Source organism: Lithobates pipiens, unplaced genomic scaffold (genome assembly GCF_037356315.1).
Source record: "Lithobates pipiens isolate NorthernLeopardFrog02 unplaced genomic scaffold, aLitPip1_a1.2 Scaffold_10, whole genome shotgun sequence".
NCBI lineage: Eukaryota > Metazoa > Chordata > Amphibia > Anura > Ranidae > Lithobates > Lithobates pipiens.
Window position 1 is genome coordinate 42,674,960 of NW_027507686.1, and position 26,616 is coordinate 42,701,575.

The window sequence follows — 26,616 nt, forward strand, 5'->3', positions numbered from 1 at the left end:
TATTTCCCACAAATAGAGCTTTCTTTTGGTGGTATTTGATCACCTCTGCGGTTTTTATCTTTTGCGCTATAAACAAAAATAGAGCGAAAATTTTGAAAAAAATTCAATATTTTCTACTTTTTGCTATAATAAATATCTCCAAAAAATATATAAAAACACATTTTTTCCTTAGTTTAGGCCGATACGTATTCTTCTACATATTTTTGGTAAAAAAATAAAATCGCAATTAGCGATTATTGATTGGTTTGCGCAAAAGTTCTAGCGTTTACAAAATAGGGGATAGTTTTATAGCATTATGGCGGACACATCGGGCATTGTTGACACATTTTTGGGACCATTGTCATTTATACAGCAATCAGTGCTATTTAAATGCACTGATTCCTGTGTAAATGACGCTGGCAGTAAAGGAGTTAACCACTAGGGGGCGAGGAGGGGTTATGTGTGACGTTATGTTTTTTTTTTATTGTGGGTGCGTGACCTGGCATGTGACGTCACTGATCGTCTTTCCCTATAAAAGGGAACAGACGAACGGTGACAGCCACACTAGGAAGCACAGGGAGAGGTTTGTTTACACAGACCTCTCCTTGTTCTTCAGCTCTGTGACCCGATCACGAGACACCAGCAGCGATCGGGTCCGCTGGTCCCGTGGTCACGGAGCTCAGGAGCAGGTTGGGAGCACGCTGGCCGACCCACGGCTGGGCACTTAAAGAGCCACGTACAGATACGTGATATATCATTGTGAGGCGGTCCTTAAGTGGTTAACAAAGTTGCTTTTTAGAGATATGTGTTGCATAATACTTTTGTACAGCCTACTATTTAGCCTGCTGGTGGAGCTCCAGTTTTCTTTTGACATTGTTAACATAATTACTTTACATCTGTGCTGCAAAGAAGCTTGTTGTTTTTCCATTATCAGAAAGATGAGCCAATCAAAACTGGAAGCTGCCAAGAAAGACTGTTATATTTCAGCACTGACAGCTCCTGCAATGAAAACGGTAAGTATGTTGCAGAAGGAGCAAAAGTAAAAGTCCAGGCCAAAATGTATTAGGCAAGACTTGGAATCTCAGGATTTATTGCTGCCTGTTCCTTCCTGTTTCTAATCTTTTTTTGCTCTAATTTCTTGTTCTATTCTCACACAGACAGATGAGAGGAAAAAAACACTGCTGAGGCAAGGACAGCCATTAAAACTTGACAAAAGTTTTTTGTCACCTTTCCCTACTCTATGAAAAAAAAAAAAAAAAAAAACTTTTGCTGGATTTGCAATTTGTATTTACCTACGGGATTCACCGATTTACACACGATAGTTTTCAGATTTTTTTTCATGCAGTACCTAATATCACCACTTGGGGTGTCCAAAGATTGTTAAATTGAGCAAGAGAATTATAAAGAATGCTATGTTCAGCACATTATTCCATGACCAGTTTGGTTTTAGTTTTCAAAAAATAAAAAAATATACCAAATTTTAGATAATGTAAGTAGAATTAACTGTACCAGATAAATAGACTGTTATATTTAAGCTAAGCAGAACGCTCCAATATGATGAATTTTAGTCAAGGAATATGTGGTATGTTTGATGGTGATACTTTATATAATTGGATGAGACAATATATCATATTACAGAGATGGGGCTCATAATGTCAAACCACACTGGCTTCAGTAGTAGTTCTAATAAAATAGTAAAATGAATCAATCTGGACAGTCTACAGCTTCTCTCTTTCCACACAGAAAAGTTGTTTTATGACCCTGACAAGAAAAGATATAACATTTCATAAGTGAGTTTTACTAATCTCTCCCTTTTTGATTTTGGAAGCAGATTTTAAAGCTGAATATAATCCTCAAAAGTGATAAATTGTATAAATACAGTTTTTGTGCACCAGAATGTCTTTACAAACCACAATATTACCTTGTAAAAGTAGCAGTGAGATCATCACTGTGCTGTACATAGCCTATGAAGAGAGTAAACATGTGCAATTAGTTTTGTTCCAAATTCGTTTCGTTCAACAAAATTCAACAAATTTGTTAATTTGGAAAAATTCTAATTAACTAAAATCTGTTTAACAAATTTATCCAAAAATTTTGAAAATTTTGGAAATTAAAATTGAGAAAATTTTGGAAATTAAAATTTTGAAATTTTGAAAATTCTAAATGTGAAAATCTGAAAATTCTAAATTAAAATAATAGAACATTTTAAAATATGAAAATTCGAAAATTTGAAATAATAACTAGCTAATAATAACTAGTGTTAACTATTAAATTATAGCTATTGGAATTTCCTTTCAAATTTGGCTGTTAGTGAACGTAACAAAAACAAATTTATCCAAAGTTACTAATTATCCGAAATAACGAATGCCGCATCTAAACAAATGAAATGTAACAAATTAAAAATAATAAATTATAAAAATAATAATAAAAACATGTTATTATTATTATTATTAATATGTATTATTATTAATTTGTTATGTTCAATTTGTTTAGATGTAGCATTTGTTACATTTGGATAATTCATAACTTTGGATAAATTCATATTTGTTATGTTCACTAACAGCCAAATTTGAAAGAAAATTCCAATATCTATATAGCCTTTAAGGTGTCAGCATACTTGCACAATTTCAGTGCACAAAGCAAAGTTCATAAAGACATGGATGAGTGAGTTTGGGTGGGGGAACTCAACTGGCCTGCACAGAGCCCTGACCTTAACCTGATAGAACACCTTTAAGATAAAGAGGAGACTACAAGCCAGGCCTTCTTGTCCAACATCAATGCCTGACCTCACAAATGCAGTTCTGGAAGAATGGTCAAACATTCCCATAGACACATGCCTAAACCTTGTAAACAGCCTTCCTAGAAGAGTTGAAGCTGTTATAGCTGCAAAGGGTGGTCCAACTCAAAATTGAACCCTACAGACTAAGGCTGTGGTGCCATTAAAGTTCATGTGCGTATAAAGGCAGGCATCCTAATAATTTTGACAATGTAGTATATGTCCCTCCGTTAACCTTTAATTGTAAATGAAGTGACTGAAAAATGTTTTTGAAAAATGATTTCAACGTGGACTTCAACTTCAATGACTGATTGGACATAATATTTTAAAGCTGAACTCCAGTTATTCAGTCACTTTGTAAAAAGTGCAGGCATACTATGAGTAAGGAGGTTCATGACATCTCCTGAACTTATCTCTATTTTTTATATCTGATGAGTGTATGACATTACCGGAGCATACACTGACACTTTGGGCTGTGAGAGAGGAGATGGGGCACCCCCCCCCCCCCCCTTTTGCTGCCCATTTAGAGAAGCCTTTGTATTTTGTGAATGAGTTAACAAAATACAAAGGCTTCTGTGATTAGGCACATGGAGGGGAGGGGAATGCATAGCAGCTACACCGACTCTAATATTAAAGAGGCTTAGACCTGAAGTATGAGCGTTGGAAATACAGTGATGGCTGTCTTCCAGTAGTGCAATGAAACTGTCAGATGTAAATAATAGAGATAAACCCAGGAGATGTTGGACTTAGTTCATAGTGTGCCTTTTAATAAACCTCTTGGATTACTTGCATCATTTAGAGCCTTCCTCCATTTAACATTTTCACTAGAGAGGAAGGCTCTAAATGATGCAAGTAATCCAAGAGGTTTATTAAAATGGACAAAGTAAATGGCAAAATATAGAAAATTCCACTTTACAGTTGCACCACAAGATGTGAAATCTGCATCGTATGCTCTGCCTTATGACCAACAAATATCCCAAAAATGAAATGCAGAATTTTCCACTCCACTGTGCCTTGATTCAGACTCATCAGTGACAGATTCTACACCACAAAGAGCACCAAGAACTTTTACAAGATACTTGTGCCTCAGAATCTAGGAGGTCAAGCCATGCATGTGTATTGAATTATCCCCAATGGGAGATTAGTGAAACCAGAAGCCACAATGCAGCCCTTAGTACAGTTCAGGCACAGGGAGAACATGCAAACTCCAGGCAGGTAGTGTCATGGTTGAGATTCAAACCAGCGACCCTTTTTACTGCTAGGTGAGAGTGCTAACCACTACACCACAACCACTACACCACTGTGCTATATGACTGAGAATCCTGCAAACCAGCGACCCTTTTTACTGCTAGGTGAGAGTGCTAACCACTACACCACAACCACTACACCACTGTGCTATATGACTGAGAATCCTGCAAACCAGCGACCCTTTTTACTGCTAGGTGAGAGTGCTAACCACTACACCACAACCACTACACCACTGTGCTATATGACTGAGAATCCTGCAAACCAGCGACCCTTTTTACTGCTAGGTGAGAGTGCTAACCACTACACCACAACCACTACACCACTGTGCTATATGACTGAGAATCCTGCAAACCTGCTTTCTTTTTCTTATGTTTTCACACTTTTACTCTGTCTTGATCCTATTCCACTAACTTCTCCCTCATTTTGGTTTTCCTTCTTGAATTGTGCATCTTGACCTGTGCATCTGGGCATGCTCATCATAAACCTGTGGCATCCTGTCAAACCTCTGTAACTTTGTAACTAAAAGCCTTTGCAACTAATCTGAATAAACTTTCTCCGCTATGACCTGCTTGTCCAAGGATCACATTTCTGACCCATAATAAAGTGATTTTCTTTGGTTTGCCTGTTCTGTCTGTTTGGTGTCGATGGGGAAAACCTTATGCCACATACACAGAACCATTTTTTTCCATCAGAATAAACTCTGATGGTTTTTCCAACGGAGTTCCAATGGAGTTCCAACGGAGTTCCACTGAAACCATCTTGCCTACACACGATCACACCAAAGTCTGACGCTCTAGAACGCGGTGATATACAACACGTACAATGGGACTAGAAAAAGGAAGTTAAATAGCCAGTAGCCAATAGCTGCCATCTCTTACTAGCTTCAGAGCATGCGTAGTTTTTGGTTGGAACAGCATACAGACAAACGGCTTTCCCGATAACAATTGATTCCATTGGAAAGATTTAAAACATGTTCTGTTTCTAGGTCCGTCAGGATTTTTTCGAAAAAAAAAGTCAGATGAGGCCCACACATGAGCGGAATATCTGATGAAAAGATTCTATCTGACTTTTTCTGAGAGAAAGTCCGACCGTGTGTACGCGGCATAAGGGTTGTGATCTGGAATGTCATGCAGCTTAAGCTTTCTTGTAGACAACTAGACATCTTCATTAAAGATCAGGCACTTCTTGCACTTGAACTTAACCCATCCCCATTATTAAAACATAGGGAACATATCAATCTGTACCTGTGTGCTCATGCCCTCAACCTCTGACTCTTTAACATATCTCTGTCTCTATATTTCTCACTATTATCCTGTAAGTGTCCATCATTCTCAGAGATTACCATTCATCTATCAGTAAGCAAAATTCCCTTGTTATTTATGACTGGGATAATTTACACAAATAGTAGAAGCATAGTAACTGGAGCAAACATGGAACAATTGTGCAAAGCAGCCAATTGGGTTTATTCTTTATAATGTAGCAAATAGTGTGCCGTGGGCAAAATGTTTCATTTGCTCTAATTTTTGGTCCATTATTTTTAAACTGATGCCCTTAGCATTTTCATTCTCTGTGAGATTTATTGCAGATAGCACTTAAGGTACATGTTATCTCAAAATCAATTTTTCATTATGAATGGCATAATGTCTTTTTGTAGTTTTCTTAAAATGGAAATTCCAGGTTTCATGTCATGTTAACCATTTTAATACTGGGCACTTTCCCCCCTTCCTGCCCAGACCAATTTTCAGTTTTCAACGCTGTCACACTTTGAATGACAATTATGTGGTCATTTTGTGAATGTAAATATTGACAAGGAAAAGGGGGAGTAAGGGAGAAAAATAAAAAATAAAATATAAAAGAACCTTCACATAAAAGACCTCAAAAGAAAAAATGTGGGTTCAGTTGGACTTTTTAGGCATAAAGAAAGTTGTAAACACAACCAGTATATTCAAAAGGAATTATTTATATTTATTTTTAAAACAAAAAATAAAAACAGAAAATAAAGAGTTCAATTTCCTTTTTACACACAAAAAAGAAATGTTTCCTCCTTATAACTACACATTTAAGACCTAATTGACATCCTATCAAAAGTAGTAAAATCCATTTCAAATTTCCAAAAAGGAAAAAACAAAATATATATCTATATAAATATAGGATCAAGGCTATCAACCATACAGTCAGCAAATACATATATTTTTGGTGCTCTACATGTTTCGCATCTGTGATGACGCTTCTTCAGGAGCTGATAACAGTGTTATTCCTTCATAGAGTGTGTCCCATATAGAGAGACCACCGTTTCCGAAGGAGAATGGGGAAGTTGGTACGATTGATTACACAACCATTTCTCCACAGAGGGAAAAAGAGGGAAGAGAAAAAGGGGAAGGGGAAAAAGGGAAAAAAAGGAAGTAATTGTTGAGCAGATAAATATAAATATAGATTTTGAGCTTAGTGGAATCACTTTAAAGGTGTATTGGGCTCATAAGGTTTCAAATCTTCAGTGTTTAATAAATATTCTTGAGGCGTAAGTAAACAGAAGTAGGATCGGTGATGGATACTGTTTAGTATCCCCTGAGCTCAAGGTGCAATAAAAACGGACCAAGTTCCCACTGGGTAAAGAAGGAAGGTAAAGGGGGAATCAAAAAGACAAACTATTCAGCCCATTCACCCATATCATATTGTTTTTTGTATACAAGATGGCCGATGACCGATCCTACTTCTGTTTACTTACGCCTCAAGAATATTTATTAAACACTGAAGATTTGAAACCTTATGAGCCCAATACACCTTTAAAGTGATTCCACTAAGCTCAAAATCTATATTTATATTTATCTCCTCTGTGGGCATTCTGGGGGGCTGCACTTATAATCAATCAGCACAGACTCCCCCTGTCAGAAGAGCATCTGATCGGCTCCCCTCTACTTGCCTCTGTCAGCGCGATTGGAGGAAAAGCTGATACATGGCTCTTCCTGTTTACGCAGTTACAGTGGTGTGAAAAAGTGTTTGCCCCCTTCCTCATTTCCTGTTCCTTTGCATGTTTGTCACACTTAAGTGTTTCGGAACATCAAACCAATTTAAACAATAGTCAAGGACAACACAAGTAAACACAAAATGCAATTTGTAAATGAAGGTGTTTATTATTAAAGGTGAAAAAAAATCCAAACCATCATGGCCCTGTGTGAAAAAGTGATTGCCCCCCTTGTTAAAACATACTATAACTGTGGTTGTCCACACCTGAGTTCAATTTCTCTAGCCACACCCAGGCCTGATTATTGCCACACCTGTTCACAATCAAGGCATCACTTAAATAGGAGCTGCTTGACACAGTAAGGTCCACCAGAAGATCCTTAAAAGCTACACATCATGCCGAGACCCAAAGAAATTCAGGAACAATTGAGAAATAAAGTAATTGAGATCTATCAGTCTGGAAAGGGTTATAAAGCCATTTCCAAAGCTTTGGGAATCCAGCGAACCACAGTGAGAGCCATTATCCACAAATGGCGAAGACATGGAACAGTGGTGAACCTTCCCAGGAGTGGCCGGCCGGCCAAAATTACCCCAAGAGCGCAGCGACGACTCATCCAAGAGGTCACAAAAGACCCCACAACAACGTCCAAGGAACTGCAGGCCTCACTTGCCTCAGTTAAGGTCAGCGTTCATGCCTCCACCATCAGGAAAAGACTGGGCAAAAATGGCCTGCATGGCAGAGTTCCAAGGAGAAAACCACTGCTGAGCAAAAAGAACATCAAAGATCGTCTCAATTTCTCCACAACACATCTTGATGATCCCCAAGACTTTTGGGACAACATTCTGTGGACCGATGAGACAAAAGTGGAACTCTTTGGAAGGTGTGTGTCCAAGTATATCTGGCGTAGAAGGAACACTGCATTTCATAAAAAGAACATTATACCAACAGTAAAATATGGTGGTGGTAGTGTGATGGTCTGGGGCTGTTTTGCTGCTTCAGGACCTGGAAGACTTGCCGTGATAAAAGGAACTATGAATTCTGCTGTCTACCAAGAGATCCTGAAGGAGAATGTCCGACCATCTGTTTGTGTACTCAAGCTGAAACGAACTTGGGTTCTGCAGCAGGACAATGATCCTAAACACACCAGCAAGTCCACCACCGAATGGCTGAAGAAAAACAAAATGAAGACTTTGGAGTGGCCTAGCCAAAGTCCTGACCTGAATCCTATTGAGATGTTGTGGTATGACCTTAAAAAGGCCGTTCATGCTCGAAAACCCTCTAATGTAACTGAATTAGGACAATTCTGCAAAGATGAGTGGGCCAAAATTCCTCCAGGACGCTGTAAAAGCCTCATTGCACGTTATCGCAAACGCTTGGTTGCAGTTGTTGCTGCTAAGGGTGGCCCAACCAGTTATTAGGTTTAGGGGGGCAATCACTTTTTCACACAGGGCCATGATGGTTTGGATTTTTTTTCACCTTTAATAATAAACACCTTCATTTACAAATTGCATTTTGTGTTTACTTGTGTTGTCCTTGACTATTGTTTAAATTGGTTTGATGTTCCGAAACACTTAAGTGTGACAAACATGCAAAGGAACAGGAAATGAGGAAGGGGGCAAACACTTTTTCACACCACTGTATCATCTGTGATTGAACACAGCTGATCACATGGTAATAAGCCTACATCAAAGGCTCTTTACCGAGATCAGTGATGCGGTGTGTCAGACTGATACACCACACCGATGATCGTCGTGCTGCGCGCCCCTGTGGGCACGTGATCGTGGCTTATCCTGATGGACGTCATATGACATCCAGTTAGGATAACTTAACCATGTTGCGCACGTCATTCTGTTATATGGCGGCTGGGAAGTTGTTAAATAGTTGGTTTGGGCCAAGCTGATCCAAACAAACTATTTCCATTACAGAACAAGGTGGTGCTTTGTGTTCTGTAATATACTGTAGTAGCATAAGCTACATAAAGTACACAGTGCTGTGTTCTAGCAGCAGTGTAGGAGACTTGTCGTCTGAGTCGGGATGAGTGCTTCTCTATCAGTCAGGAGAAGCCTTGTATTTTTATTAATGAATACAATGCTTCCTCTGATTGGCCATGGTGGAAATCATGAAACCATCTGTCCACCTCTCTGACAGGAAGAATTGTATTATGTATATATAAGGCTTCCCCTGCCTGAAACACCTGCCAATAAGAGCACTTCCTGTTGCAGGTTTAAGGCACTGCCCCTCAATGAACAAAAGCATTGTCATCCTACCCTGCGCATTCTTTTAGTTGGCCATTGGGTTATTCATCAACCTACCCTAGGTAGTGCTGTTACTGGCAGAATCTCTTGGTAGCAAATCTTTGTTTCTCAGATCAAAACTGATCTACCACTTATGACCACATTTCTGTACATGACTTGTATAGGTGTTACTGGATCCCAAACTTCTGCATGATATATTTGCTACATGGCCTGTTCTCACCCAGTCGCTCAATTATGTTTTAGCCATCACCTGTTGCCTGACCAATGGGTTCATTTCCTAGCCCGAGGCTTTAGCCCATATTAGTTCCAGTTCTTTAGTTGCCAACTTCAACTTGTATCTGACTAAACTTGTTTACTCCTTGCCCTGGCATTTTGCCTGTGCCTGTTTCTGATTTTGATAGTTGACTGTATATCATGCTCTGGTTCTATCCCTGGTCATCTGCCATTTGCACAGTTAAGTCTGAGGGCCGCAAACTGGTACACCAACCAGTGAAGTCCATCATCCCTTGCAGGGTGCTCTGGTGAAAATCTGTTGGGTGTGCTTAGGCACTGTACCTCAGCCATTTTAAGGATGGAATAATTCACCTGCACATCAACTAGGCATGTCTAAAAAAAGGTCCCTGCCTGGTCCCAAAATGTTGCTTTTTTATGATGCCATGCAGAAATAAAGAGCTTTGCTCTTTGAACAAGCTCATGCTTGATTCCAATATGGTGAGTAAGAGGAATATATCACATGTTGGCCATTATAGGGGTTCAATATCCAGTTTTTCTGTGGCACCCCATTTTAAAATGTAAAAAAACTATTCTAGTAGCTTTACATAATGCAGCAGCATCCACATGTGAGACACCCAACTTTAGAAGCAGTTTATTCTTTTAAAGCAAATACACTTTTGCACACTGGTACTGATTACTATTCCAATGTTTCTCTTCTCCTTTAATTTCTCTCCATCAGTCAGCTAATGTCACCCCAGCATGGTGCATAAGGAAAACCCATGGCTTTGTGTAACTAAAAGGCAGGCTTGATCTACCTGCTGGCTTGTATAAATATTTAAAAAAATGTGTAGGCATTTTGCCAAGGCACCCCTGAAGAAACCCTGGTTGAAAAATTCTGGTATAGGAGACTATATAGTAGCTCTTGCAGTATAGTGTTGTGAACTAAGGTCTTTGTAAGCAAATTCTAGCCAATTGTACATGAAATGAAGTAAGCAGCATGGGCTGACTCACAAGTCTCCACCTTAGAAGAGAGATATGGCTTGTTTAAAGGAATCTGGAACTTGAATAAGACTGTAATAAAGAAGAGACTGTCCAAAAAGAAAACACACCCAAGAGTAATCCCAGTCTACTTCCCATGTAGAGACTAAATGCAGACTGGGCTTCAGTCAAGCTTCAGTCAAGCATATCCTATGTTTGCTCCTGAAGGTTGCCATTATTTTCCCTGCTGAATTTGGTTACCTTAAAATTATCCCATCTGTGCTTTGGGTGCCCTTTCATCTGGGTAGGACCTTCCTCGGTGCATGTGCAAAGGACATACATTTAACAGTGCCAAGAACCCATTAAATCACAAAATTATTTTAGCCAGTCTTTAAATCACAAAACTTGATAAACATTATTTTTCTTCCATATGGTAGATCTAAAAAAAAAAAAAAAAAAAAAACAGTCCCAAGTAAATAACATTTCTGTTTGCATATTTATCATTGAATTTTATATGCTCCCTCAAGTTCTCCTTTAAACACTTCAGTATCTACCCAGTTTTTCCTGAAAAGATATTTTCTTCATATGCAAATTGCATATTACCCTTCATTTTTGCAGCTGCCGTAGCAAAATCCAGAAAGGCAAAAGCAGTCTTATGTTCAAATGTGTACATTTTTTATCTGCAGTCCTAGTAATATTTTATGAAGGTCTTTGCAAGAAGCGAAATAGCGTTGACTTAATTACAGCATGTATATGTTTTTTACATATTGTTTCCAGACACTGTACATACACTAGTTCATTTTGGGAATAAAGCACAGAGAATATGTTTCAACAATATGTTCTCTTGCCTTTCAGGGTAATTCTTTAATTATGAATGTCCAGATGACTACAGAAGCCATGCAAGTTAATATTTTTTTAAGCAGCTAAGTAAAGATGCGGATGGGCAGGAAGGTTTTACTTTAATGTAATATTCCAGGAGAACGCTGGTCCTCAGGGGATGACAGCTGCAATGCTGGTTTATGTGATATAATTTCAAAGTATTACGGGAGATCATATCTTGTACCTACAGCAAAGACCGGCAATGTGTGAAAACTATTTTGAGTTTTGCTCCGTAACAATGAGGCTGCAGCCACTTTGGTTCTATTACATATTGAATATACTAATTGCTACAGCAAGCATGTCGCCTGAATTCGTTTAGATCACAATAACTCACAATAGACATTTTTAAATCAATAACATCACCAAATCTAATGCTGAAACCTGACTCCACTTTCCCTCATCCACAGCCCAATTTGCATATAATAAAGTTTTTGTAAAGCCTATGTTTTTTAAGTTTTTTTTATATAAAGCAAGGGTATTACCGTTATCAAGTTATTGTTTGTTTTAATTCTAGGTTCTGCTGGGGAGGTCCTCTTCACTCACTGTCCTGGAGACTGCAATAAGAGGAAATCTCTCCAAAGAGAGGCACATTTTCAATTTGAACAGTTATAGAAAAAGCTGTCTTTACTGGATGCTTTACCCTCACCACTCCTCTAAAATGTTGATTTTTCCATCACTTTCTAGCTAGGTGACAAAGAAGGGAACAGAAAGCCATTATAACTAATGATTGAGGATCTAACTGTTTCCAAAAACAAAAAAACTAAACAAAAAAAGTTACTATCTCTACCTAAATGTGCAAAGCTGATAAGTGCTGGACAAAGCTTTGCACCTACTGTTGTTTTGTATTAGAGTGCCAATCTAAGTGAAAAGTATGACACAATAGTGTGAACCCAGCCTAAACACCTTTCCTTTTTGAACCAACATGGAATTCCATAGTGAGTATCTCTCTCTCTATCTATCTATCTATCTATCTATCTATCTATCTATCTATCTATCTATCTATCTATCTATCTATCTATCTATCTATCTATCTATCTATCTCTCTATCTATCTATATATATATATATATATATATATATATATATCATTTTTTTATATCATTTTTTACAACTTTGTATATATACAGTGGTGTGAAAAAGTGTTTGCCCCCTTCCTCATTTCCTGTTCCTTTGCATGTTTGTCACACTTAAGTGTTTCGGAACATCAAACCAATTTAAACAATAGTCAAGGACAACACAAGTAAACACAAAATGCAATTTGTAAATGAAGGTGTTTGTTATTAAAGGTGAAAAAAAAATCCAAACCATCATGGCCCTGTGTGAAAAAGTGATTGCCCCCTAAACCTAATAACTGGTTGGGCCACCCTTAGCAGCAACAACTGCAACCAAGCGTTTGCGATAACGTGCAATGAGGCTTTTAAAGCGTCCTGGAGGAATTTTGGCCCACTCATCTTTGCAGAATTGTCCTAATTCAGTTACATTAGAGGGTTTTCGAGCATGAACGGCCTTTTTAAGGTTATACCACAACATCTCAATAGGATTCAGGTCAGGACTTTGGCTAGGCCACTCCGAAGTCTTCATTTTGTTTTTCTTCAGCCATTCGGTGGTGGACTTGCTGGTGTGTTTAGGATCATTGTCCTGCTGCAGAACCCAAGTTCGTTTCAGCTTGAGTACACGAACAGATGGTCGGACATTCTCCTTCAGGATCTCTTGGTAGACAGCAGAATTCATAGTTCCTTTTATCACGGCAAGTCTTCCAGGTCCTGAAGCAGCAAAACAGCCCCAGACCATCACACTACCACCACCATATTTTACTGTTGGTATAATGTTCTTTTTATGAAATGCAGTGTTCCTTCTACGCCAGATATACTTGGACACACACCTTCCAAAGAGTTCCACTTTTGTCTCATCGGTCCACAGAATGTTGTCCCAAAAGTCTTGGGGATCATCAAGATGTGTTGTGGAGAAATTGAGACGAGCTTTGATGTTCTTTTTGCTCAGCAGTGGTTTTCTCCTTGGAACTCTGCCATGCAGGCCATTTTTGCCCAGTCTTTTCCTGATGGTGGAGGCATGAACGCTGACCTTAACTGAGGCAAGTGAGGCCTGCAGTTCCTTGGACGTTGTTGTGGGGTCTTTTGTGACCTCTTGGATGAGTCGTCGCTGCGCTCTTGGGCTAATTTTGGGCGGCCGGCCACTCCTGGGAAGGTTCACCACTGTTCCATGTCTTCGCCATTTGTGGATAATGGCTCTCACTGTGGTTCGCTGGATTCCCAAAGCTTTGGAAATGGCTTTATAACCCTTTCCAGACTGATAGATCTCAATTACTTTCTTTCTCAATTGTTCCTGAATTTCTTTGGGTCTCGGCATGATGTGTAGCTTTTAAGGATCTTCTGGTGGACCTTACTGTGTCAAGCAGCTCCTATTTAAGTGATGCCTTGATTGTGAACAGGTGTGGCAATATTCAGGCCTGGGTGTGGCTAGAGAAATTGAACTCAGGTGTGGACAACCACAGTTATAGTATGTTTTAACAAGGGGGGCAATCACTTTTTCACACAGGGCCATGATGGTTTGGATTTTTTTTCACCTTTAATAATAAACACCTTCATTTACAAATTGCATTTTGTGTTTACTTGTGTTGTCCTTGACTATTGTTTAAATTGGTTTGATGTTCCGAAACACTTAAGTGTGACAAACATGCAAAGGAACAGGAAATGAGGAAGGGGGCAAACACTTTTTCACACCACTGTATATATATATATATATATATATATATATATATATATATATATATATATATATATATATATATATATATTGTGACAGAGCGAGGCTCTGTCCCTATGAAATTGGAGGAAAACGAGACGCAGACACAGAGTTTGCATATCTCCAGCCCTGTGTCTGGGTCTTGATGTTAACGAGCAGGGTGTGTGCCCAGCTGCATATAAGCCATATAAATGAAGGGCTGTTGGTGTGGAAGGTGGAGGAGTGTGAACAGCTTGCTGCTGGCTGAAGAGTGATTTGCCCTGTGGGAGACTGTAGTCCGTGTAAGGGACTGGGAAAGGCTGACAACCTTGAGAGTCAGGAAGACTAAGGAAGTCGGTGAGTCCAGGGGGCTGGAAAGAGTTGACAAATCTGTTGGGAGCAAGCAGAGGAACTGTTGACAATTGAGAGCCAGGTGGCTTGGTATGTTCATTTGTGTGCTGAATGAATTTAAACCCCTGCGTGGGATTACTGGATGAACTAAATATTTTTGTTTTCTTATAATAAACGTGGGCTACCAGGCCCTTAACCATAAAACGCCTGCCTGATGTAGACTAAAACGTGCATCTACCAATTGTGCTTAATCACCCCAACATTACAAGTGGTGGAGAATGCGGGCATGTAGACGGTGGAATCCGGGTCCTTGCTCCATGGTGAGTCGCATCAGGAACTACTGCTAGCTGTGTGTGGCAGCCAGGCGAACAGCATTGCATATACGTTTATTTGATGGACTGTGTTGCATGCGGGTTGTGTACCTGTGAAGGAAGAATCAAACATCAGATTTTTTTTTTTTTTTTTTTTCTCTCCTTCTTTGCTGAGAACTGTTACAAGCTGCTGTGTGCATGTGATTGCAAGGATGGGACGGTCAAAGAAAAAAAAGGAAGCAATCCTTGCTAAAGCCAGAGAGCGGCTATTGTGGCTAGAGGGTATTTCACCACATGCCCCAGCCACACCAGAGAATTTGTCTGAGTCTGACATCGCTGTGATCTGGGGTAAATTGATCATGTCACCCCGAGTTAAAGGAGAAGTGAAAGAGGATGTTGTTCCTGGCAGCCTGAGCCCAAAGGTGCCACAGCATGACTCAAGGAGGCCTCTGCGCTGCATTAGTTGTAGTGAGTGGGGACATGCTGTTGCCCATTGCCCCTTGTCACAGGAATGTTTGTGGAATAACCAAGCTGGATGGGAGGTTGATGAATTCTGGAGCTCATCTACTAATGATTGTGATCAGCTGTGTCCTCAGAAGTGGTATCCAATGGCAACGAGTGAGAGCCAGTCATGGAGGAGATGCCAAGAAGTGAGCTCAGCATGGCCTGAGAAGATGTCTCCACCTTGTAGGACCAGTAAAAAGGGGCCAGTGACATGTGAGACAGCGAATGAATGGTTCAAGCGGAATCGCAAAGAGTCGGGTGCACTGCAAGGGGCTGAGATCTTGGCCTCTGACTATGTGCAACCCATGCTGCCTACAGAGGAGGTGGGAGACTTCCTTGTAAGATTTGAAAAAGTTGCTGTAAAGAGAAAATGGCCTAGGGACCGGTGGCCAAAACTGCTGCAAACCTTATTGCGGATAGAGTTCCGGTCGGTTTACCATTTGATGGATGGGGGCCAGGATGACTATCGCAAGTTTAAAGAGGAAATCCTTCTTAGAGGAGAGTTTCATCGTATCATGGGCCGCCAGCAATGCTCCAGGATGGGAGAAGTGTCGCCGGAAGTCCTAGGAATTGGAAATCCAGAGAAACGTAAGGTTTTCTGTCATGGCCACTTAGGCAAAGGGGTCAGTCCAGAAAGGAGAGTATATCAGCCTGAATCCTGCATGAGGTATAGCCAACCAGCTTTGGAGTGCAAGTCTGCAGTTACCCCTAGCAACAAGGATCTTGTGTTACCTACAGGGGGCGTCAGTGGGTCCAGAAAGGCTGCAGTTTTGCTCCCTGGCCACATGGGGGAGTCAGCCTGTGGAGACACCACACCAGTGAGACAACTCACTCAAGTGAAGGCTATGACATCAGCTGCAGGAACTGGTAAGACTGTTTCAGTTTATGATGCTGAATCCAGTGAAGTGGGAGTATGTCCAGTGGGGAGATCCGCAGTACAAATGGACATAGACTTTCTGCATTGTGCTACCCAGAGCAGTGGGGAGGCGCAGCGTAAAGCCCAACTAGACGCAGGGCTAAAGACTGAAAAGGACATGGGGACTCTGCATATGCCTGCTATGATCCAGCAGATGGCTGGGAAAATTGAGCTAGGGGTGACCAAAACAGTGCTGGTACCATGTTCCCTAGTGACAGCTGCTGCAGGGTTGCCCAGGGAAACTTCCAAGGAGCTTGCAGTGTTGGAGCAGAGAGTTTCCCAGGTCAGCTATGGAGCTGCCCAAATAGGCAAAAGTGCCCCTTTACAGAGAGCAGGTGCTGTGAAGAGTCGCTCAGAGGTTATGGTGGCTCATAAACAAACCACAAAAACAGCAGTTGTGTCTACATGTAATGAGACTGCTAATGATCGTACTAACAAAAGTGATACTATTGCTAAACGTGATGAGTGTAATGACATTGAAGCATGTATTTCTTGTAATGTCATATCTGAGAGTGAGGTTGGTAATGTGTTCACTACCAGTGATGAGAGTAGGAGATCTCCCATGACAGGCAGAGGCACAGGATTGTCCATGGAAGTCTCATGGGGTCTCCATGTGTTGGAGTCAGAGGCTGCCCAGGATGGCTCTGGTGCTATGCTGGTGGAACAAGGGGGGACTAATTCACACAGTGAGAGCGTGTGGGCGCAGCCCCACAACCCTACATGTAGCCCAGTGGGCAAGGGGTTAATTCAGCCTGCAAAAGTTGAGGGTACAAAGCTGAATGTGTCTGCAGTGCCACCAGAAATAGGTGTTCAGAATGATGTGCTGCACCAAGCTTTAGGTGATGAAGCATCACCCCAATGCAACGTTGATAAAAGTATGTTGTTACAAAATGATGTATATAGAAGTGAGGAATGTGCAGTTAAAGCTAATGAATCCCAGGTTTCTGTGCAGCTTTCTACAGCAGGTGATGCAACACTGTGGAACGCCCATGGTGGAACCACAATGGACTGGGACAGCTGGGCCAAACAATTGCTAGCCATGCTGGATAGGGCTAGCTTAAGTAACAAGGGTGTGGACACAACTGCTATGCCAGACAGGGGGATCGCAGAGCCGCCGGTGGTTGAGGGCGTCCTGGTCCCTGCAAAGGTTGCTGCCCTCCCCTCTGAAGAAACAGTTCAGGGCACTGGCATCGCAGATGTGTTGTCCACAGCTCCACAGCTAAATGATATTGAGTATCAAAGTGATAGTGTGACTTGTAATGACCTGCAGAGGCTCACCAACACTGGTGCAGAAGGGTTAAGTGTGAGACATGTGTCTGACAGCTCTCCAGAGGAGCAACAAGCTGTGATGATGAGTACCTCCAAGGAGGATGAGGTCTCTTCAAATGTCTCACCCTCTCAACCTGCAGTCGCTGAGCCCCTCCATGTCTTGGACAGGGTAAAGGACCCTAGAAAGTTCTGGTGTTTAGACATGGGATGTTTAGAGATGACAGAAACTTTACTGGAAATGCTAGAGTTGGTAAAAATGAACTTGCTGTATACTTGGGTATCTCCACCGCAGTTGGACCAGGTGGTGCTGCGTAGCACCAATGGGTGGAGCCAAGTGGTACAGGCAGTGCTGGGAAACCTTGACCAACAGTGGAATTGGTGGGACCAATGGTTACCCATTTGGCACAGGATCTCCAGATTCTCTGTGAGCGTACTTCTAGTTATTGATTGGTATGGAAGGCACGCGAGAGAACTGCTTGAGATATCAGAGGTCTCTCCGTCTGATGGGATGACTAGAAACATCTCTGCTGGTGTGGTCCGAGGTGTGGCGGAGCAGTTGTCAGTAGAGGGCGCAGATACTGCCTTACCCGCTAGGCCTCATGAGAAGGAAGGGCCCAGAATGGACTCAGCAGTAGCAGAGATGCTTTCTGTCACTGGCCCAGAGGTACAAGTTAAGGTGCCCGGAGACACTATGGGAGAAAGTGTTAATGTTGGTTGCCGTAACAATGTAATGTGTATACCTGAAAAAAATGGTTTATGCTTAGGTCAGGGTAGTTTGTTAGAACAGGTACCCATGGAGTGTTGGACAACGGGTGAGATGGAGCTGTGCTATGGTCCCGTCGGATGTAGTCCCTCCTCAGGTCTTCTTCTAACAAACACTGAATTGGAAAGCTGTCATCTGTTAAGAGTTCGTTCTGTAAACAATGATTTGGTTGCAGTGGGTACCAAGAAAAACTGTTTTGAACCAGAAATACCGATGGTGAAGGGTAAAATGGGTATTTGTAAGTTGAAAGGAGGGATCAAGGAAGGCAGAGTTCCCCCAAGAAAAGTGAATAAGCCCAGGGACCCCAAAAGAAGAGGAAGGCTGAGTATAGGACAATATAGGAACCTGTTAAGATCCAGGGGGGAATGTTCCTGGAAGCGCACCCGGAAAAAGGGTTGGGCCTACGTGGCTGACAGCCAGCACAGAGGTGTCCCAACCATCGTGATGGGTGCTGGTGTTCCTCCCTCCGGATCGAAACAAAGGGGGGGGATATGTGACAGAGCGAGGCTCTGTCCCTATGAAATTGGAGGAAAACGAGACGCAGACACAGAGTTTGCATATCTCCAGCCCTGTGTCTGGGTCTTGATGTTAACGAGCAGGGTGTGTGCCCAGCTGCATATAAGCCATATAAATGAAGGGCTGTTGGTGTGGAAGGTGGAGGAGTGTGAACAGCTTGCTGCTGGCTGAAGAGTGATTTGCCCTGTGGGAGACTGTAGTCCGTGTAAGGGACTGGGAAAGGCTGACAACCTTGAGAGTCAGGAAGACTAAGGAAGTCGGTGAGTCCAGGGGGCTGGAAAGAGTTGACAAATCTGTTGGGAGCAAGCAGAGGAACTGTTGACAATTGAGAGCCAGGTGGCTTGGTATGTTCATTTGTGTGCTGAATGAATTTAAACCCCTGCGTGGGATTACTGGATGAACTAAATATTTTTGTTTTCTTATAATAAACGTGGGCTACCAGGCCCTTAACCATAAAACGCCTGCCTGATGTAGACTAAAACGTGCATCTACCAATTGTGCTTAATCACCCCAACATTACAATATATATACAAAGTTGTAAAAAATTACTGTGCCCTCCCCCAAAATAAATTGTTGCTGCTGACACTGCAATTAGACAAATTGTGTATAGAGATGTCAAGTAAAGTGCAGCGCTACATGCAAATGTGCAAATAAGCAAACAAAAAATACAACAATACAATATTGAGTTAAGAGCCAATGTCTGACACCTGTAAACATAAACATTAAACACCCATCAAACTTAGTAAGTGGTCTTGGAATGAAGTAGTTCATATAAAGTGAAACAATGAATGTTCAGCCTTTGAAGAAAAATCATTCACATGGATAGATAATAGGATCCTTAAGGAGCCCACAGCCAAGTCACCATCGGATGTGTGACCACCACCAGCAAAAAAATAGGGTACTCTTACCAGAGGATGTGACGTACCTGCCAGGTGTAAGGAGCCAAACAGGCAGAACTGGAAACTTTGAGTGTCACCGGAACCGATATGCAGAAAGTACACCTGCACAGGTCTAACATCCAGACATCACCGGAGCCCCTATACAGGTTACACAACAGAGAGGGTCCAACATCCAGGGACTCATACGTTCCACCAGGCCACAAAAGGGAGTCTCCTCTGCTTCCGTTTGTAGTCTCCGCTCTACTTCCTCCTGTGAGTATATATATATATATATATATATATATATATATATATATATATATATATATATATATATATATACATATATATATATATATCAAGGGGAATTTAAAACTCAGCATCCTGATCAACTTATGTCCCACTCTCTCCTCATTCTCCCAAGCAAGTTCACATGTGTTATAGTTTGCGTAAGTTCAACAAATTTCATAGAATTTAGAGTCATAGAGTATGCCCTGGCATGAATATGCTAAAAACTATAGGCATGTAGGCAAAAGCAAGGCAAATATTTCTTATTGAAATTTTAAGTAAAGCTTTCTCACTAACCTAGCTTTCCATAACCTCCCCCTATAAGTTCCATGATACAGCACTGTAAGCCCTTGTACACACAGTCGTAGATTCCAACAACCAAATTCGTCTGAGTAATTCTGACGGATTAATTCCGGAAGAGGTCCGGAAGTGATGTTGCATACACATGGTCGGACTAAGTTGTCGGATTGTACATAACGTGATGACGTTATTTCGTTACGACGGGACTACGTTCAGGCTAGTAGCCAATAGCTTTGGCCTAGGAATTTGATCTGAGCATGCGTGGCACTTTGTCCGTCGGAGTAGGCTACACATGATCGGAGTATGTCCGATTGGAGCATTTTGTCGGAAAATGTTACCGGCAAGTTGGAAAAGTTGGTCCGTCGGATATTCCGACGGAAACAGTCCGATGCAGACCACACACAGTCGGAATATCAGACAAAACGCTCAGATAGGAAACGTTCCGACGGAATCTCCGACCGTGTGTACAAGGGCTTAGTCTTTGTCCATTTGTAAAAATATTCCACCACCTTAAATGGAAACTATAATGATTTTTCTCTGAAGAGAAAAGTTTTCAGCGATTGCATAAAAGTGGATAGAGTAGGAGATAGTCGGACAGATTGTGGTAGAGAGTTCCAAAAGGATGGGAGAGGCTTGGAAGAAGTCCTGATGGCAAACATGGGAGGAGATGACATGGGAATAAGCGAGCTGGAGGTCTTGGGAGGAACAAAGAGAACTATTTGGTTTTTATTTTGAGGCTAGGTTAGTAATGTAGCTGGGGGCCAAGTTGTGGATGGTTTTGTAAGTTATTAGTATTTTGAATTTAATTTGTTGGGTGAGTAGCAGCCAGGGTTGCCAACTGTCAGTAGATTTATGAACAGTTTGTAAAAAAACTGTGATTGTCTGTAAATATCAGGGGCTGATCATTTGTCATGCTGTGTTCACTTAAACCAAGCAAATTACTTGTTATGGGTATTGTCAGTGTTTCCAAGTTGTGTTTATACTGTTTAAATCTTTGATTCTCTCAGTTTTTAATAGAAGTTCTGTCATTTTTTCCGGTTGTCAGTATAAAATGTGCTCCATCAGTAAAATGTCCATGTTTTGTCAGTAAAAAGTGCTCCAGGAGGTTGGCAACACTGGTAGCAGCTTATGTAGGGATTGGCAGAGAGGGGTAGCAGATGCTGAAGTCTGGCAGCGGCATTCACAATGGGCTGAATAGGGGGTAGCCTATTTAAAGGTAAGACAATGAGGAGGAATTTGAACTAGTCGAGTTAAGAGATAACCAGGGAGTGAATTAGTAGCTTTGTGGTATCAGTGGTTAGGAAGGGACGTGTTTTGGAGATGTTTCAGAGGTTGAGGTGGCAAGCTTTGGAAAGCGATTGGACGTGGGGCTGAAAATAGTGTTCAGAGTTCAAGATATTACCTAGCATCCTGGCATGCGGGGATGGGTTGATACTGGTTGTGCCATTGATCTTGACAGAAAAGTCAGGGGAAGAGGAACATGGAGGAAGAAATATTATGAGCTTGGTTTTGGACATATTGAGTTTGAGGAAGCGGTGTGACATCCAGAATGATATGTCTGTTAGTAAATAAGTGATGCATGAGTGGACTGATGCAGTGAGCTGAGGGGTAGAACGATAGATTTGAGTGTCGTCAGTGTAGAACTGCTATTGAAAGCCATGGGAGGCTATCAGCTGATCCAGGGAGGAGGTGTATATTGAGAATAGGAGAGGTCCAAGAACAGAACCTTGGGGCACCCCGACAGAGAAAGGAAAAAGAGCGAAAGAAGTAGAATTGTAAGTAACACTGAAGGTGCAGCGGGAAAGGGTAGGATGAAAATATACATACAGTAAATGATATATATATATATATATATATATATATATATATATATATATATATATATATATATATATATATATATATATATATATATATACTGTTTTCATCTGGCACAGGGACTGGGGACAGGCTGCAAAGACAAGTGGTCCTGATTCATATACTGACCTCCTGAGGGTGTCTGTTGTCAGCTGGTATAGTCAATAGTCAACCTATAAAAGGTCCCTTTGGCATAAATGAATCCCATCATATTACACATATTACGCTTGTGAATATGGACCACTTCTATACTGTAACATCCTCAACTCATGCTGCCTCTAGATAGTGAAACAGATAACAAAATTCTCACCTTGCCCCATGATAAGAAGAAGTACCCACTTTTTCGAGGTAGGCACAGGTTGATAAGAACCAAAAGTACCTAAAACTTTACTCAACTCTGATAAATATTAAATGAGCAAAATTTTACACCCACAGCACTTTGGTAAAAATAAAGAATGGGAAACTTAAAATACAGTTCTGGCCTAAATACTATATCTTGCCATTACATACTCCACTGTGACATTGTTTAATTGGTTGTGAAGCTATTCTGTGTGAATCATACTGTATTAAGATTCAGAGCAGAGGATAGAGTTGTCACCTCACTAGTATTTTAGAGACATACGATGTGAAGTGGTTTTGAAATGTATCAGCTGGCTGCTGTACTCATTAAAGCAAGATTTTTAAAAAGAGACTATAGCACATACACTGCAAGGATGGCTACAGCAATAAAGCTGTTGTGACCTCATTTTCTCTTTTTCATGGATTGCCAATGGAGAAGAATAAAGAGGACACTTCTTAAAGAAAAAAAAAAAGTTACAAACAAGTAAAGCAGCTTAATACCTAGATGTAGTTTAACATTTTCATGCGTGGTTTCCAATGCCGAGAAAACATACATTTGTGTTTTTTTTTTATTCAGAAGTAGTAGAGTACAGGATCTTAAGTGGAGTAACACTTTAAAGTAAAATTTAAAGTCTTAGATGTCTTTAAAAAGGACCCTACTTAACCACTTACAGACCGGACCATTTTGCTGGTCAAAGACCAGACCACTTTTTGCGATTCGGCACTGCGTCGCTTTAACTGACAATTACGTGGTCGTGCGACGTGGCTCCCAAACAAAATTGATGTCCTTTTTTTCCCACAAATAGAGCTTTCTTTTGGTGGTATTTGATCACCCCTGCGGTTTTTATTTTTTGCACTATAAACAAAAATAGAGCGAAATTTTGAAAAAAACACATTATTTTTTACTTTTTGTTATAATAAATATCCCCCAAAAATATATAAAAAAAACATTTTTTCCCTCAGTTTAGGCCGATACGTATTCTTCTACATATTTTTGGTAAAAAAAATCGCAATAAGCGATTATTGATTGGTTTGCGCAAAAGTTATAGCGTTTACAAAATAGGGATAGTTTTATAGCATTTTTATTAATAATTTTTTATTATTTTTTTTTTTTACTAGTAATGGTGGCGATCATCGATTTTTATTGTGACTGCAACATTGTGGGGAACCCATCGGACATTTTTGACACATTTTTGGGACCATTGTCATTTATACAGTAATCACTGCTATATAAATGCAGTGATTCCTGTGTAAATGACACTGGCAGTGAAAGGGTTAACCAGTGGGTGGCAGTGTAGGGGTTAAGTGTTCCTAGGGGTGTGTTACTAACTGTGGGGGGGTTGGGCTTTCATTTAGTGAACACTGATCTCTGCTCCAATCACATGGAGCAGAGATCAGCGTCACTAGTTGCTAGGCAGAATGGAGAAATGCTGTTTACATGGCATTTCCTCCATTCAGCCGTCCTGTGAGACGATCGCAGGTATGCCCGCGGCGATCGAGTCCGCGGGTCCCGCGACTGGACTCACGGGGGTCCCGACCAGCGCGGGAGCGCGCCGCGGACGGCGCGCTCCCGATGGCAGGGCGGCATTGAAGATTGGACGTACATGTACGCCAATATGCCTGCCCGTGCCATTCTGTCGACGTACATCGTCGTGCGCTGGTCGGGAACCGGTTAAAAAAGCAAGCCCTGCTTTGTACAGTTCAACCACCCAATTTAATAAAAAATTAAAACGTACCAAAAAGTGAAGTCAATAAATGAGAGAAAGGTATCGGAAGAAGAAATAAAATCACAGAAAAGAAAACCCTGACACTCATAGGGCTCCCCTGTAGGGAGGTGCAGTCTGTATTCCCCACTGTAGGTGTCACTCGGTTGAAGCGATAATGCAGAAGGGGAAGGAAGTCTCAAGGAACTCCAGGGGAACAGCTGTCTAATTGAATGCTGGTGCCCCTTATAATTTCTGAGACCATCTTGGGTGAGGGCCTATTTAAGGCCCTAGCTTCCTGATTTGGGGTGCACTGTGCGAGTGCTTAGTGCAGAAACAGGTTCCCTGTCTGTCAGGGACAGTGTTCAGCGACAGACAGAGGTTCCCAAAGTAATGAAAGTGCAGGAATGGGACTATGCCATCCCCTTTCTGGAAGCCTCCCATTTGTGTGTGGACTGGCCAGGCAATGTTTCGCTCCTCATTGCAGACGTTGTTGGCATCTCTTGAGTCTCCAAACCACTGTTACAGTTTGTAAGTGGCTCTGGACGATTGTGGCTACCAACATGGTCTAGTTGTGCTGTGTTGAACCTTTTCTACAATATTTGATTCTGGGCATTTATTGCTTGCCACAACACACTGCACTTTGACTTTGCTCACACACCCCTAACCACAAAATAGTAGGAAGCAAGTGGATATTTAAAGTGAAGCTTAATGTTGAAGGAGATATCTACAAATATAAGGCCAGATTAGTTCTCAATGGATATTTCCAGAGATCTGGAGAAGATTACAAAGAAATATTTGCTCCCATCATAAAACAATCCACCTTTAGATTGCTTCTTAGCACTGTAGCAGGGAAGGGAATGCTAGTCAAGCATAGATGTCAAAACTTCTGAGATATTAAGAAAGATCTCTACATGGAGTGACATTTGATTAGAATTTGTATCACCACTGAGTGGTACTGTGGATATGGAGATTCAGTAAATAATGCCACGTCCCAATAGATTGGATTTTTAAAAAATAGGTTTGTGGATGATGGACTTTATAGGCATAACACAAGTATAGACTATAAATAAATTTATTAAAAACAGAACACTTGCATAAAATTTCTTTGAGTATTCACAAAAATGCCTTTAACCACTTCGCACCCGGCCAATGCACATATACGGCCGGGTGGGAGCCGTCTACTCCTGATAGGATGTTCAGGAACGTCCATCAGAAGGAGCGGGATCGTGCGCGCGCGCGTGCCCACGCAGCGGCGCGATCCCGATGCGCCCGTGTCACCCGGACACGGTGCATCTCAGATCGGCAGGAGGGCTCTGTGATTGGCCCTCCTGATCACATGACGGCCGTGTCCAATCACGGCCGTCATGTGATGTAAACAAACAGCCGGTTGCTAGGCAATCGGCTCCTCCTCTCCTCACACAGAAGTCATCGCTGAGGAGAGGAGAGCAGATTGCTGCAGCCGGCTGATGATCAGTGAGTATGAGCTGTTTTTTACAGCTTTTTACTCACTGATCACCAGTCTAGTGTACACACAAATCACCACACAGTAAACACACCACACAGTATAAACACAATGTCCCCACACATGTCCCCAAAACATACATGTCCCCAAATAATAAAAACACATGTCCCTAATAATAAAAACATGTCCCCCACATATGTCCCACTAAAATAACATGTCCCAATGATTATCTGCACACATATGTACGTGATCACCTGCACACATATGTACATGATCATTTGCGTACATATGTCCGTGATCACACAAACCAATTATTATACACTTAACGGAATTTTTTTTTACCAAAAACATGTAGCAGAATACATTTTGGCTTAAATTTATGACAACATTTGATTTTATTGGATTTCTTTTCAAATAGAAAAAAGAAAATATTGTTTTTTTTTCCAAATTTCCGCTTTTTTGCGCTTATATCGCAAAAAATAAAAAACGGAGTCGTGAATAAATACCACCAAAATAAAGCTCTATTTGTGCGAACAAACACCTACATACATATACAGTATTTATCACAAGATGGAGGACCAAGCAGAACACTCTCCAATACTTAGTAAAAAGAATGAACAGGCGGTGTGTCATAATATAGCTCAGTTCTACATGTTGCAGTTTGCCTCCAGCTGCCTCTATTATGCTCGGTGCTGTCAATTGAGCAGATAATTCCAGGGAACCTTTTCTCTGCTCACTCCTGTAATGCTGTTCTCACACACGTATGCTGTTCTCTTATGCAAGTAAAGCTGAATTCTACATTCCTTAAGACCTCAGTGCCTCATCTTATCACATAACCAACAAATTCACCATTGTTTTACTGCAGATAAGTGCAATGCAATGGATGTAGTCTTTTGATTTGTAAGAAGACAATGGGGTTGATTTACTAAAAGCAAATAGACTGTGCACTTTGCAAAGTGCAGTTGCACTCTGCAAGTGCAGTTGTTCCATAGCTTAGTACATGAGAAGAAGCACTGTTGACTTCCATCATCCAATCATTTGCAAGCAAAAATGCTGTTTGTTTTGTCTTTCATTTTCCTTGCGCATGATTGGGTACTCTTTACAAAGCAAAGCTTTACCTATTTA